This window comes from Nannobrachium achirus, assembly GCF_963921795.1.
Source record: "Nannobrachium achirus genome assembly, chromosome: 5".
NCBI classification, from domain to species: Eukaryota; Metazoa; Chordata; class Actinopteri; order Myctophiformes; family Myctophidae; genus Nannobrachium; species Nannobrachium achirus.
The window spans coordinates 34,036,640-34,053,127 of NC_137814.1; positions in this window are offsets into that span (position 1 = coordinate 34,036,640).

Below are 16,488 nucleotides of genomic sequence, written 5' to 3' on the forward strand. Positions count from 1 at the left end.
AACATTATGTAGTGATATAATAATCTATCTATAAATGCGACAAATCTCTGTCTGTCTGTCTGTCTGTTTGTTTGTAATCCGCGTATCTCGAGAACCGTTCGTCCCACCGGCTTCAGATTCGGCACACGCGTTCCCCGCTGCGGCGCGGAGTGCAGTGCCGGGCCTCGGCCCGACTCGGCATGTGGTTTTCCCGAAGCGGCGCGAAACGTTCGGAATCTCCTTATGCGGAGCTGATTGTTAACATCAAGCTGTTCCTGAGGAAATCGGCACAATCGCTGACTCATTGTGACATCACTTCATAAAAGGCTCTGACATCACGTACGCCAGGAGTCAACAAAAAATCTCTGTGAATGTGTATGTATGTATGTGAATCTCGAGAACCGTTCTTCCCACCGGCACGCGCGTTCTCCAGATATGGGCATAAAATGAATCCCCGAATGCGGAGCTGATGTCTGACATCAGAGTTTTCCGCAACCGGTACTGTGTGTGCAGAGATCTCCATATATTGGGGTTTGCATTAAAGGGTGGGGACAAAGGCTAACAGAAGGCAAACAGATGGTCAAAACGGGTCCTATGACAACATGACAACAGGTATATTGGGGTTTGCATTAAAGGGTGGGGACAAAGGCTAACAGAAGGCAAACAGATGGTCAAAACGGGTCCTATGACAACAGGTATATTGGGGTTTGCATTAAAGGGTGGGGACAAAGGCTAACAGATGGTCAAAACGGGTCCTATGACAACAGGTATATTGGGGTTTGCATTAAAGGGTGGGGCAGGCATAAAATGGACGCAAATAGACAGATATCTCCATATATGGGCATATGGGCATAAAATGGACCCAGAACTATATCTGCAGTGATCTCCATATATGGACATAAAATGGACGCCGACAGACAGACAGATACAGATATCTCCATATATGGGCATAAATGGACACAGGCAAACAGATGGTCAAAACGGGTCCTATGACAACAGGTATAATGGGGTTTGCATTAAAGGGCGGGGCATTCATTCTCTATTTACATCGTTCCCGAGTTTGGGCGGCCCAGCTTCTAGTAATATATAAATAGCAGCCAGTCATTGACTATAAGTCAACTTCTGTGTGCGATTTTTGCGTGGCTACTGTGGCCTGGGTGCGCTGGCGGTGGCGTGGGGGGGCCTCATCAATAGCTCTTGAAACGGGCCTCCAGATTACTAAGGCCGCCCCTGCGCGCTGTGAGCTTGTATATCTGCTATTTTTCTCTGGTTAAAGCATTCAATAATTCTAGGCCTAAATGGGTTAAACCCAACCACTCATTATGAGGCTTTTTAAAACACTGCACAACCCCAGTGAAAAGGCTGTGGATCGGGTTCAGAGACTGTTCTTTCTGAATATGCCAGGGTCGCAGTTCAAAACAGGGACGGTAAATGTATCTTCTACCTCAATTAGTCACACACACAATGAATTGAAAGCGTTTTTTTCTCTTCATAATAATGAGCTCCTATCCTCAAATCCCAAGTGGATGGGTGGCTTTTGTGCTCATTATGGAAATAATATAACCCTGGTGACCTAATACAGAAATATATCAAATATTCAAAAGTTTGCCAGAAATAAATAAGGGTGGCTTTGGAAATGTTCTTACACATTGGGAATTGTAATAGTAGCGCTGTCACTCTTGCTTTTTGCTGGAAGGGAATGGCTAGCGTTGAATAGAAAGACTTTGTAAGACTTTTGAGATTACAGACATTGAGAATAAAATATTAGGTTTGGTTCCCCCAAAAAGTCTATGCATCTGCAGCATTATAAGTGCAATCCAGTGAAATAGCTCAGCTATCATTGTCAAATTCTGGACTTCAGGGGGGTAGGCTTAATTTAAGTACAGTTACAGAATACATTAGGTAACACACACAAACACGCACGCTCACACACTCACACACTCACACACTATAAGTAGGATTTCCATGGGACAGACAGACAGAGCGATCAATCCACTCCCCCCTTGTGAACTTTATCACATGGTGAGATAGGAATCCTTTTGAGTACTGAGCTGTGCTGGGAGTTAAGCAACGCACCATTCCTGGAAGATTATGGAAATGTCAGCCTTTCTCCTGTATCTCTCGTTTAAGAAGGCTAGAACTGACGACAGCGTGCCACTTGTGGCAGGGAGACGTGTTGATTGAGCGATGAGCACCCCGTTCAATCAGATCTGCTCGTCTGTATTTTCACACAGACAGGTTATAATTTCCGCGTAATTACCTCCATTCCAGTGAATTGCTCATTTGACACTTGAACATGTAATGACATACTACTGTATGAATGCAGACAGTTGAGCGCAGGCATCACAGGCATAATATCAGTCAGGCCCGTAAGGGTCCATTCTTACACACTCAGGGTTAGATTAACACTCTGGATTTTACTGTGAAGAAAGTAATCAGCGCAAGTTAATTCATCAGAAGTGAAGCTCAACAATCTTCCATTATTAGTCAAAAACACGCACACTGACACACATCTAACGGAGCTCTAGCTGTTGCTGCACCATATTGTCTCTGTATTAGCATAGTAAATGTGTCCCTTGAAGGTCTGACTGCCATTTAAGTCTGATGGCATGGAGACCAGAACGCATTTATTATGGCATATTGCTGGCCAAAATTCCAACAACTTGCAGTATGTGAAAAAGAGAGGAGAGATCCGAGCACTCACAAGCACTTACTTTTTTGAGTGCTCGGATCGCTCTTCTCTTTTTCAAGTTTTAGTCTCACTGATCCTAGAAGCACCTAACTATGTTTTTGAGCGGTGGTCACACCGTCTCCTATACGTGGCCGTGTGTGTGGGTATGTATGTATGTATGCGTCCGTCCGTCCGTGTCTCTGTATGTAGCCTGCAGTACCTTTTCTAACCACGAGAGGCGCTGTTGTTCAGACTCACATTCACACACACACACACACACACACACACACACACACACACACATACATACACACACGCGCGCGCATGCACGCACGCACGCGCGCGCACACACACACACACACACGCAGCCTCCACCGCTCAGTTCACACGAGTGTGATTTTTTTTACTCAGTGTTTCTCAAACTTTCAAATTTCAAGGTCTCCCCTTAACTCTGACAGTATACAAATGGAACCAAATGAACTGTCAGAGTTGCAGACTTGTGTGGGTCAATTTAGATCCCCCTAAAGGAACCCACAGAGTCCCTGGCTGGAATCCACTTTGAGAACCATTGTTTTAACTCAACCTGTACCTCCACTGAGCACCTAGTTATTCTCTCTTTTCAACTTGCAGTACAGTATGTGCAGTACAGAATGCTTTGTGCTACGACTATGTGCATTACTAGCACAAGAAACAGCAACTAACATCTGAGGCACTTTTAAAAACATGTAGTATTTCAAAAGACAGACCATATTCCCACGTCTCTCCACCAGCGCCGATTTAACGTATTCTTCTGTCTACCTGGCAGCAATATCTGCCAGGGGTCTGAAAGATACGTACAGTATGTACACCCCTTTGTCTGCACTGGAAATAATGTTCTGGTCAATAGATCCTTACTGAGCTTGCAAGAGGGAATGATAAAAGATACAAACAGATCGATTAAAACACATTTACAGCATATGTACCGATAATAAAGGATACCAGATACAAGATATAAACACATTTTAGGGTGTTCTGCAAAATACTTCCATGCGCTCAGAGCATAAAAACAAATAGCACATCTTCCAAGCTGGGTACAAGCTTTATGGACAGATGAAGTCAGCCATTAGACCAAGTATGATGCAGTTCAGAGGACCAGTCTAGCATTATAGATGTGATAAACCGGCAGCTTCTCGCATGTTTCAGACAGAGAAGACCAACCATTTTTTACACAGGTTGTAATGGTGATAATGATGACAAGATTGATATTTTAATGTAAATTTCATCATCTAGCATACATGTACAGTATATATTTGGTATTCTACAATGTATATTGTGTAACTCTCAATCTAGCACAGTGTAAATATGAAAGATTTAGCTATCTACTGTAGCCCTAGAGCACAACAACGTTATTTTTATTTCTATGTGCATTCAGTAAAAGCATAAAGTCTAAAGTGCCGCTTGGAGAACATCAAAGGAGTGTTGCAAGTTCTCCACAGCTAGCAGAGCAGAATCTGCAGTGCAATACCGTATATTGTATCAACCACATATAAATGTGCATGGCATTTACATTTAACTCCATTTAAAGTAAGATTTTAACTTGTTTCAGAGTAAGATTTTATATGGAAATTGGGCAACTTCAGACTTCAAAACAACATGGTTAATATGTATTTCTTTATTTATAAGACTGTTTCAGAACAGCAGAACTCAGCGGAATGGCACTACCTTGAAGATTCTCTAGTAGAAGAATATACACAATTGGTAGGCTATGGTAAGAGTCAAATGTTTGGGTTTCCAACATAAGCACTTGAACTAAAATCAACATGATTTAAAATATGTAAAAGCAAGGAATGATCAGTCCTTGAACAGTGTCAAGTGCCTTGGAGGTACACAAGGTTGGCAGCGCTGTAATGTTTATTCTCATCCAAAGCATTTACAATACCCTATGTCATTCACAACTTAAGGCTTGAGCCCGGATTGATGGAGACTCTGACTCTTGACTTTCCTCAAGTTTACTAGGAAACTTCTAGAAATTCAATTTAGATATTTTGGTCTGTAATTATTTGGATCACTCTTTAATCCACCCTTATTCAGGAGGATGACAATAACAAACATGTTTTCCACTCTCTGGAACAACACCAATAGAAATAGCATGGTTTAAACATGGCTCAGTGGAGTAGTAGAAAAAAAAGGATCCAAATTGTCTTTGCTGTATTTCTTAGGATCAGTGATTTGAAGAACCCCAGTAACTATACACTAAGAGAGACAGGCTCAGGAATAAACCGTCGAGACACAAGATTAGATTTGGGGTATATACTGTAATCATAAATTATTATAAGATGGTCAATGTTAGTAGGAAGGGATCCCATGCCCTCATCCTCCAAATTGTGTCCAGCTGCGGCAAAGTGTCTATTAAAGGCAAAAGGCGGAAAAGATGTAACTACTCGTAAGCAATCATCAAGCTTGACATGTGTCAATGGGTATCATTGCTATCATTGGATTTAGATTATTTGATTCGATAAGAGACCAAGTTCAAATAATAATCACCTTTAGCCTTTCTCACAAGTAATGTGCATTTATTTCTGATATTTCTAAATGAAATAGAGCACGATTCCTCTTTATTGCATCTGGCGAGGAACCAAGCTAGCCATGAATAAGGTTAGTTCAGGTTGGGGGGACAACGACCATGGACTAGATCTATTTTTCACTCTAATCTTTTATTCTTTCTTTCCTTTTTGTTCAAGACTTATTTTGAGCATTGTATGCTTTATTTTAGATACATAAAAAAGCATACTGGGGCCTCTATTATTGCTAATATAGCCTTGTAAACAAAATGGCATCTGCTTGCGACTGTAACCTGTTCCTGTTCCTGTTCCTTATCTCGGACAGGGATACTGTAGCTTGCAGGTTGAAAAGACCCTTAGCCTTAGCTCTGAACTAAATAAGATCTGCACCGGCTCAATGACAACACATTATCAATTTACCTGGGCAAAACCGAATCCATCCTCTTAAGATCAAACCATAACCTCAGCAAGGTCGAAAACGTCATAGTCAAAGTGGGTGCTAATGTAATAACTCGAAAAAACGAAATTACCTACTTAGGTTGCATCCTTGAGGCTAATCTATCCAGCGAAAAGATGACTACAAAGGTAATCAAAAAAATCAACCAAAGAACTTGTTTCTTACAGAGGATCGCCCGATAGCCGATAACAATACACAGAAGACTAGCGGGTACAATCATTCAGCTCCTCTATGACTATGGAGTACATGTATGGTATCGCAACGCCCCAAGTTCAAATCAGGGCCCCAAAGGCCCTGAAAACAGCCCAAAACAAACTAATTAGGGTCCTGCTTAACCTTCCTCCTTGGACTCACCTCACTGCTTTTCACCAGTCTAGTGTGGGGTGGCTCAGAGTAGATGACAGAGTACAGCATCTTGCAATGGGCCTGGTGTACAACATACACTACACCAAGATACCCATGTACCTGACAAAATACTTCCAAAATGTCAAGGATGTCCACAATTACAAAACCAGAGGCAGCGCCACAGACTATGTTCAACCCAGATTCGGATCAAACAAAGGGTCAAATTCATTCTCCTGCTATACCACTAAAATGTGTTTTTTTAAAGGTGCATGCTTATTTACAGTGCAACGGTGAAGAGCGTTGTAAAAACAAAAAAATAAAGAAATAATAATAATTCAACATCAGGAATTCCATATAAGATGATTGTCGCTAGCATTATTTAGCAAAGCTTGTTTATGACAAATTATTTCATATGAACTATAATTTGTAGACAGTGACGTTCGAGTATGTGTTCCTAATACATGCAATAGGACATTGATCACTATTTCCCCAAAACACCACTTGCAATGATCTTGACTCTCTTTTGGACATTTCTTTAACCAATTATAATAGATCACAGACAAGCATTCTTCAGATTAAGTTGGGTCTAATAAATAATCAACAGTCATTTCAGTATACTGTACATGCTTTTTTGAAATTCAAAACATGACATTCAATGTTTCCTAGCCATTTCAAACAATGTTTTGATATCATTCATGAATGCATTGCAACAAAATCAGTTACACTGTATATTGCTTGTCTCCTTCAGACACCCACCATACAGCTATGAACTTGCTCTTTGAGCCTGGTGTACAATGCATTCAGCATTACACAAGCAGCTGTCCATATCACCTCTTAAACCAGGGGTCTTCAACAGGGGTTGCAGGACCCCTAGGGGGTCCTCAAAGTTACTACAGGGGGTCCTCCAAATCTTCCAATCCTTTTTATATTAATAGATTGAACCCTAGTGTACATATTCTGAGAACTGTAGACAAAAATAGCAGATCAAGCTCACAACGCCTCACGCTGCGAGGCGTTGTGAGCTTGTAGGTCGGCTATTTTCAGCAAAGAGCTTTGGTGAAAAGGGGAAAAAGAGCAGACCAATACAGAGTGAAAGGTCAAGTTTATTAGGTAATGACTAATACACTAATAATAATGAATCCCTGCTCCATCTCTCTCTCAACTAAGGGGTCCTTGGCCTGAAAACAAAGAAGACCCCTGTCTTAGACTATATGTTCTCAAAGATTGCATTAACAGTGGAGCCATCTTATCTGGATCTATCTGTCCCTGGTCTCTCTCTCATCTATCTATTCACAGTATGCTCTGTCTGAGAGACCTGCTGAATGATAAACTGTAAAGTTCTCTGTGGATCAATGACTCATAAGTATAAACCAATTTCTTTCACAAACTGCCCTTTGGGAAATAAAGGGAAATAAAACATACACTAGCTTTTCTCCGCTCTGTGCTTTGTTTCCTTTGCACTTGCCTATGCTCTCCACAGCCATGTTTGACTTGTTGGGTTCCACTTTAGCTTGCATGGATTGTTCAGGAAGCCTGTCTGACGTCATCTACCGTAAGTAAAACAATCCTGTGGCGTTGGTGAATCCAGCAAATCATCTGGCACCATACAAGAAGCCTTTATAGATTTTCAAGGCCCAGGAGGTATTGTTGAGAGCTAGAATAGGCATGCAACATGTCAGATTATTCTGCTTGTACAATGCTGTGACAAAACATCCAATACTCTTTTCAACATTTTCAATATTTTTTTCAGATTAGTTTTACATCCACTGATACAAACAAAAGTATAATCCAGTGTTCTATTCTATTCTTTTTCTTCTTTTTTTGCACTGTCCTTGTATTGCCAATTTCCTCCATTATGCAATCATATTACATGGACAGACACACACACACACACACACACACACACACACACACACACACACACACACACACACACACACACACACACACACACACACACACACACACACACACACACACACACACACACACACACACACAAACACTGTCAATCATCCATATTAGCCTATATGTTTCTTAACATGACCTTCTGGAAACAGCTGGCTTATAGCAAAGGGATTCTATTCTATTCTATTCTATTCTATTCTATTCTATTCTATTCTAGTAACTCCAAAGGGACATGTTCTGTTGATGTTTGATGACCATGACAGTTTGTGCTGTGCTGCCCTCCACAGGTGATGACAGGCAGTACCTGCTAGATCAAACCCAATTCCAGGCACAGAGAGCACTAAGCACTTTTGATCTCCTGTGAGAACCATTTTCCCAGAACCTCCTACTTAATGTTTTGACACTGTTACCCACATAAACGATCTGTACAGCGCTTAGGAATACTAAAGCGCTCTGTTGTGCACATAACGTGTAAGAAGAGGGCTGGGGAACAAAACCTGTCAACAGACTGAGTCAGACAATGCTTAGAAGAGATTGAGGTAAACAGGTCCATTCTTCAGGTTATGTACCACTTTGATCCCAAGAAATAGAGGGAAAGAAAGGGGGAGACAGACGAGGAGAGAAGAGCTAGACTAGGAAGAGATCATATGCTGCAGGTAAAAACATCACTACCGCATGTGCTGCTCATTTACACTGCACCAAAAAAGCAAGTCTTAATTAATGGTGATGGTGATTACCTTATACAATATTATTTGAAGAAAGAACTAAACAAGAACAGCAATTTTCTTTCTTCAGAATTTATGGACACTGAGTCTGACAGGTTGAAAACTGAGTGGTGATCATGGATAGATACTGTAACTAAAAAGCTGCTACCAGTTCAATAGGCTAAATGCACAGCAGCAATATAAGAGAAAATGGGTCCCTTCTCACTTCCTTCAAAGGTCTTTCCAATGATACTCATGAAGGCTCTGTTCCATTTCATGTAGCACAGTGGTTCACAAACCTTTTATTTGAAGGACCCCCATAACTCTACACACCTTTTAAGGGGTCATTTGGAACCCCCAAGGAACGATGAGGGTCCCTGGACCACACTTTGAGACCCACTGGTGTAGCAGAGTGTTTCCAGTGAGCCAACATGCAGGATATGAGCACCCTGACTCTGTTTGACCAGAATGGAACAGAGCCTTCATTATTGGTAACAACTGAAGGAAGTGAGAACTGAGAAGAGACCCAACTTCTCTCCAAAATGGCTGCTGGGCATATAGCCTATTACAATTTACTACCAAGATTGTAGGAAGTCTTATGGTAGACTTCCTGCAATCTTGTAAATTGTACATTTAGAGTAAATACCTCCACCAGGTAGAGGGACAGAGACAGAGAAAAACAGATAGGACTGGGAGGGGAAACACAGAGAGGGAGAACAAGAGGAAGAAAGAGGGAAAACTTGTCATCAATTATCTTAATCCAATTTAGACATAAAGCCTAATCAATAGTTGCATGCTGTTAGCCAATCTACAAGCTAACTACGACCTATGAGCTTTGTTGATCGGCTATTTTCTGAGCAAGACATGATGCACAACCAACGATAAATCAGGCTTCAAAAGGATCTCATGTGTGAAAATACTTTCATTTCCTGCCATTATACTGATACCCACATGGCATCATGGACAACTCATTGCACTGTGGCGTGCATGACCCAAATAGCCTACTTATTTGGGACTAAACACAAAGGCACAGATGTTCCACAGTCCATAATGAAGCCACAGCTAAGGTCATATTTACCTCAGTGATTTCACCCATCTGTTGTTCAAAGGTTAGGAACAAGTCAGACAAAGCAGCTGATCCGGAGGGTGCGTATTGAACCACAATTTAAAACCAAAGCAGTATTATTCACAGAAATAATGTATTCCTACTTTCTTATCCCTTTTACATAATTATATTATTTTCTTTGTGTACTTTGAAGAGGCAACTATTTGCTGAAATGAGGTCAGACTAGATAGGCGAAAACATAAATTTGAGAAAATATTTATCAAATTTCTTATGAAGATGCTAGAGATATGTATGTATTAGCTACTGAAATTTATTTTCTTGTTTTGTTTATGTCAATTTTAGATCAGACTCAGTCTACTCCTTTCTCTGTGACCTCAAAGACACGCAAATCATCTGAGGCCCTCATCCGTACCAACCTGACACTTCTGTCAAGGGCATGACATAATGTGACTAGCTCGGAAACACGTACAGTGAGAGCAAGGCTGAGCGACTTTAACTGAAATGGCTCCATTACTGGTGTATGGAGAGGCTCTGGGTCTTTATCTGTAGTCTTTGGAGGAGAGTTTTCCTTCTTAGTGGCTTGTGAGAAAGAAACTGAAGTGAAGAAGCTTTTCTTTCTTTCTTTCTTTCTTTCTTTCTTTCTTTCTTTCTTTCTTTCTTAAATCACCTATTGATCACTTATAATGCATTATAACAGCGTCTAAGACATTATGAAATTATTATGTATTGCAACTATGAGAATTATTTATAATACACTATGATCCTTGTCAAGACAATCTGTGAGTGTTTAAAGACTTACCAAGATACCTGATATAACAGGGGACACTCTTGACCTTGCATTTTATTTTCCATTAAATGTTAATTATACTAGACCAGGTCAACCTGGTTGTGCCAGACCCCCTGTCTGTCATCATCATTTATGACATCATGCCTTTTGTAGGCATGTCATCATCATGTCATCATCATATATACCCTTTATATAGAAAACCCGGACAGACCGACATTTGCTTATGTAGGCCTACCCATTTCATGGGTCTGGCAAAAACAGACTTTCATAATTGGGGCCATATTCAAAGGGACTAATTGCTGTTTGGTCTAATTGGTTACTCTCTCAGCCATTTCATGTTCCAGAAAATACAACCTAACATTTGTTGCAATTTATCTGATTACTGAGAGTTGCGTAATTTTGCATCAAGCACGTTAATTAACAGTCTTGCTTTCAGCAGACAAAACTCTCTTATGTCTTACAAGGACAGTCTGACCAACAGCATTCTTAATAAATTGAATTACTCAGAGTCCTTGAGTATGGGTGAGAGTGTATGGAGAGGGATAAGTGATTGATTTTTCTTTTCTTTTTTAAGTGTCAGTGCTTCGTCACCAGACACCAGAGACATTTGCCTCTGAAGAGTATCAATGTAAAAATTCTACCTCATTTTACCTTGTATGTCCAAATCCATTACCTTTCAGAAAATTGAATGAAGAATCTGTGTTTCAATGGATTCATTGTAGTTATAATAAGCTCTTGGTAATACTTTTCATTGGTTAAATATTTATAAAAGCTACTGACTGGAAAGGAGTCAGCTTAGGTGGTTCGAGCATCTAGTATGGATGCCTCCCAAGCGCCTTCCTCGATGCACGTCCCACTGGGAGGAGACCCCATGGCAGACCAAAGACCAGATGGAAGGATTATATCTCCACACTGGCCTGGGAACGCCTCGGTATACTCCCGGAGGGAGAGGAGGATGTTGCTCAGGATAGGAAACTCTGGAAACCTCAGTTGGAACTGTTACCCCCGCGACCCGATTCTGGATAAGCGGTTGAAGATGGATGGAAGGATGGACAGACAGATACCACTTTTAACTTAATTAGTGTCCGTATTTTCAAAAAAACTAAAACACTAAACAAAACAATAACCATTATAGCAAAAATATCAAATCTACAATCTCACAATGCATCACATTGCATTCACATATGGTTTTATTTCCACAACTTTCAAATATAAAATAAGGCATAAATGTATGAAAAACATAAAAAAGGAGATACAGGGTTTCTGACAGCGACAGCGTCAACGTATTACCATTCTGAATTGACCATGAAAATCATAATAGCTACTTCCCACAATGTAATGAGAAGTACATTACTGTGTGAATGAGCTCTACACTCTGACACATGCGGGGAAGGTGACTATCCCAGGATCAGCAGGGCTGTCCTGTCACCATGTGTGTGGACAGAGTTGGCCAGGAGGAGAGGGGACAAAGGAGCCGATTAGTTGGACATAGAACTCGTAATGCACTCTCGGGGGACCTGTACGGCGGGCAGCTCAATGTAGCAGCCAGGTTCAATGAACAATTAAGGGAGCTGGGGGCAGTCACAGTGGCTTAGCCTGATGCTCCACAACTTGGCGCCAGGGCCGGGCACTGAGGGTCACTTTCAACCCTTGTCAGTCCACCTGTGTGTCTTAATGCACGCTTCCACACTGACCACGAGAGCCAAGAACAGAGGCCGTCGGGAGTGAAAGGGAAAAGGTGGTGGGTGTGGGAGGAGGTAGACGACACCCCGTTCCCCACAATTGTTTCTGACAACACCTTTGGCTCCTCTCCCAGATCACCAGCAATACATATATTTATTCTTTATGTCCTTGTTATCCCTGGCTCTTTAATGAATTATGTATGGTCGGCCGAGTGAAGGGGTAGAGAGCATTTCCTTGTGAGTAAACATACCAATAAAAGAGGAGATGACTGCCATAAAATGATACGGAAGGCATCATTTGGCCTTTTACTGAAATGGGTTTCAAAAAGATGCCTTAATGTGGCAAGCAGCTTTTATAAGCTACACAGACACAATTGGTGATGGCCAAGCTGCTTGGCAAAAGTATTTGCAGAAAACCCAGCAGGTGGTGACGGAGATTGTAAGAAAGTGAATCAAAAGGAGCTGTTTTATCACTGCAACAAGGTTTATTGCAAAATTATGAAACCACAACAACACTACTAATGTGTAGTACTGACATATTCGGGTTAGGGTTAGGGTTAGTACTTAAAAAGTGCAAGTATGAATTATTAAATGGCAAAGGCAGCAATTATTTGTCAGTGTTTTCATCTCAGTCCTTTTTCTTAACTCATATTGATTACCCAATAATGAATATTACCAGTCACGCACTGATTATGTTGGAAGCAAGTATACAATCCTCAAACGGCTTTTCTTCAATACCAAATTACAGGCAAGATGAAATGTTGACACCCAGGGAAGGGAGACTATTTTTCACCACAAGCAGCTTCATGAGCACTCTTTCACCTAGAAGTCCTTAGAGAAATCTCCACTCCAATTTACAGCTTCCACGCGTGAATGTAGAAAATGACTGTCTTGAAACGGGGAATTGAGTTCCTCTTGAGCATTCCATGAATTTGGAGGAGAAACCATCACATTCACAGAAAGCTCAGGGGAGCATCGCTGAACAGCAATGACTCTCCCCCTCACCATGCATGGAGTAAACGCTTTAAGATTATTTGCAGATGTGCACTCGTATATAACTGGCATTAGCATACCCTTCTATTGTTCTTTCATTCTGCTGCACATAAGCACACCCAGGGTGAACAGCGTTCATTTTTGGTACCAAATTCTGGGCCCTGGGTACAAGGATTCACTGCGTTATTTTGTGCTTTAACTATTGAAAAATAGAAGATATACAAGCTCACAAGCGAGCTTGTAGATCTGCTATTTATTTATTTCTTATTCGTGAAAATTTGTCCTATATTTCTATGTCAGTGGTGCTCAAACGTTTTCATGTGAAGGACCCCTTAAAATGATATCTATTTAGCCATGGACCCCCATCTCAAAATATTTTAGCTCCAGGGATCCCCCAGAAGCAAAATTTGAGTTTCAAAAAATAAACATATATTCAAAGATTTGCACACATTTTCACGACTCTAGCTCGCAGCTGTGAGCTTGTATATCTGCTATTTTTCAATGGTTAAAGTATACAATAATTAAGGCCCCTCCAACTTGGGCCCTAGTAACTCAGTCCCTCTTTTCCCCCCCTTGTGACACCCCCAGATCCAGTGTTGAGGGTATGGTGGTCAGAACAGGGCATTGATAGGTTCAGAGTATCGAGCCTTTTAATTGGAGCTCTACATAATAAAAGAAGGAGAGGGAGGTGGAAGTGCACTTTAATAAATGATCAAACGGCCATTAAAGGGGAATGTGTTTGCATCAATTAATCATCCCCTCAGATGCCACTAATCGGCCATTTCCACCCAAGTATCAAAGCAGCCCAGCCGACTACACCAGTTGTGCTGAATCTCGCCCATCGTTCATCATCGTTTTACTGTGCTCTTAAACGGGTCTCCGTTCTTCGGAATGGGTGATTAAATACTATTGCAGCAGAGTAAGCTTTGCCATTGAAAAGTTATTCTGGAGTTTGGCTGCAGTTTGTATAGTGTAACAGAATCAAAGCAGCAAGTAACAGTATTGCTACACTGTTTCTACAGTATCTATTTATCGTCTACTGTAAATTATAATTGATCCATGGAATACTCATCATGATAGATTATAAGTTGGTGAACCCTTTTGAAACAGTTTGTACACTGCTACTCCTAAAATACAGTACACAAATGTAACTCCAATTCAGTAATAAGGGTAATAATAATAATAATAATAATAAATGCAATCCAAGCAGTTATAAGCATCATAATTAACTTTGTACAATTCACAAATGATTAAGAGAGTAAATAAATGTGGAAGAAAGCACTACGATGACTACTGTTACGGCAATATGATACTAATCATAATACAACTATTTCTGTATACTGACAATACTATACTGTGAATGTAACCATGTAGCCAATACTACTACTGCTGCTGCTACTACTAAAATACAAAATAATACAATTATAAACAAACAGGGAGCCAATGGAGCAAGGCCACGACCGATGTAATAACAGTCATACTATTTTGTACCGGTGAGGAAACCGGTACAGTATAACTACTGTAAAACTACTGCCAATATACTATAGTCTTTCTAGTACAACTCTAACCCCAAAAATATTACTACTGCCTATGCTATACTACAAGTACCGTTTCTGCTAATAGGCTACTATTATTACTTTTACTACTACCTTACAACTTCCGCGGCTGCTATGAAAACTACAACAACGACTGCAAATAATGATATAATAATTATAATGACAAAGTCATGACTATGCAATGAGTTGCTTTATCACCTCCATCCAATCTCCCGACGATCACATTCTCGTCTGTCTTTAATTAAGATGAAAGCCCACGCTGATGCCCTTTATATTTACTGCATCAGTGAGCCTCCAGGTTAATCCAGGCAGGGATTATCTACAATCTATACTGTTTGAGTTTGACCCCTCATGTAATAAAGTCACGGGTACTGTAACCACAGGTGAATCTGCTTCCAGAGGTGATTTAATCATTTGTAAGGAATCTGTAGGGTCTGAGTCTTGTCCTTTCTTGAGAAGGGCAATGGAGCTATGAGTACATTAATAATCCGTCAAACGATAGTGTCCCACACCAAAATCTGATGTACAAACAAGTACAACAGCTGTGTTTGGTGTGGAGAACCATCGTATGACTCGTATATTGGCAACAGTATCAGGATTTAGAGTAAGGGGCCACCCACAAGCCATGATATTGAACAAAAAAAATAAGTTGGGTTTGGCTTTATTGCGACCGTAGGTCGCAGTTACTTGCACACTATCCAAACCTCCACCGGCTGTCCCTCCGTCACTCCGTCACTCCCTCTGTCACACGTCACACGTCACACTTTTGCCCTGCTCATATCTCTGCAACCGTTGCCCCGATCCATGCCAGATTTTGCACACACACTCCTTGCCTGCCAAACTACAACCTCCAAGGACCCCCGGAGTTTCGGGGACCCCCAGGTCCCTGGGGGACCCCCAGGTGTAAAAAATTACCAAATGTGCAAAAATGACCAAATGACCACCCCAACGGGGCTGCTCTCTCTGTGTCACACACACACACACACACACACACACACACACACACACACACACACACACACACACACACACACACACACTCTCTCTCTCTCTCTCAAACATAATGTGTGACCTGCCAAGTGGCAAGGAATGTTGCCACTGTCCTCTCTCTCACACACACACACACACACACACACACACACACACACACACACACACACACACACACACACACACACACACACACACACACACACACACACCCCTTCACACCAGGGAGTCCAGGAAGGATGAGCCTCCATGCTTAAATAAACAGACCTGGGTCCACTATCAAGATCTGCCTGTGGGTGTGTCTACTTTTAGCAGGAGAGCTTGCATCTTGCATGCTAGTATTGGCATTTCTCACTTGCACACTATCCAAACCTCCACCGGCTGTCCCTCCGAACTCTGGAGTGTCAGGTGATCATTGCTGAAACCTCAGAACAATAGCCACATATTAGCAACCATAAATACAGATGCCCACCCTTTAGCTAACAGAAACTGCTTTTGTAAATGCTGGAATGTTAAAAAGGTCATCTCTTTCACTTTCAATTGTATACATTAGCTATTGTTCATAACTACACAGTCATGTCATCAAAATGCATCTGTCCCATCTAGCGCCACCATCTGGCTGATTTTAAAAAAAAACATTTTTGGACACTGCTCCTACAGAATTTGCCCTAAAATCACACAAACCACTACACAGTATCTCTACAGTCACCCTGCTCCTACAGATTTTGCCCTAAAATCATGCACACCAGTACACAGTATCTCTACAGTCATGTAATCACAACGCATCTGTCCCATCTAGCGCCACCATCA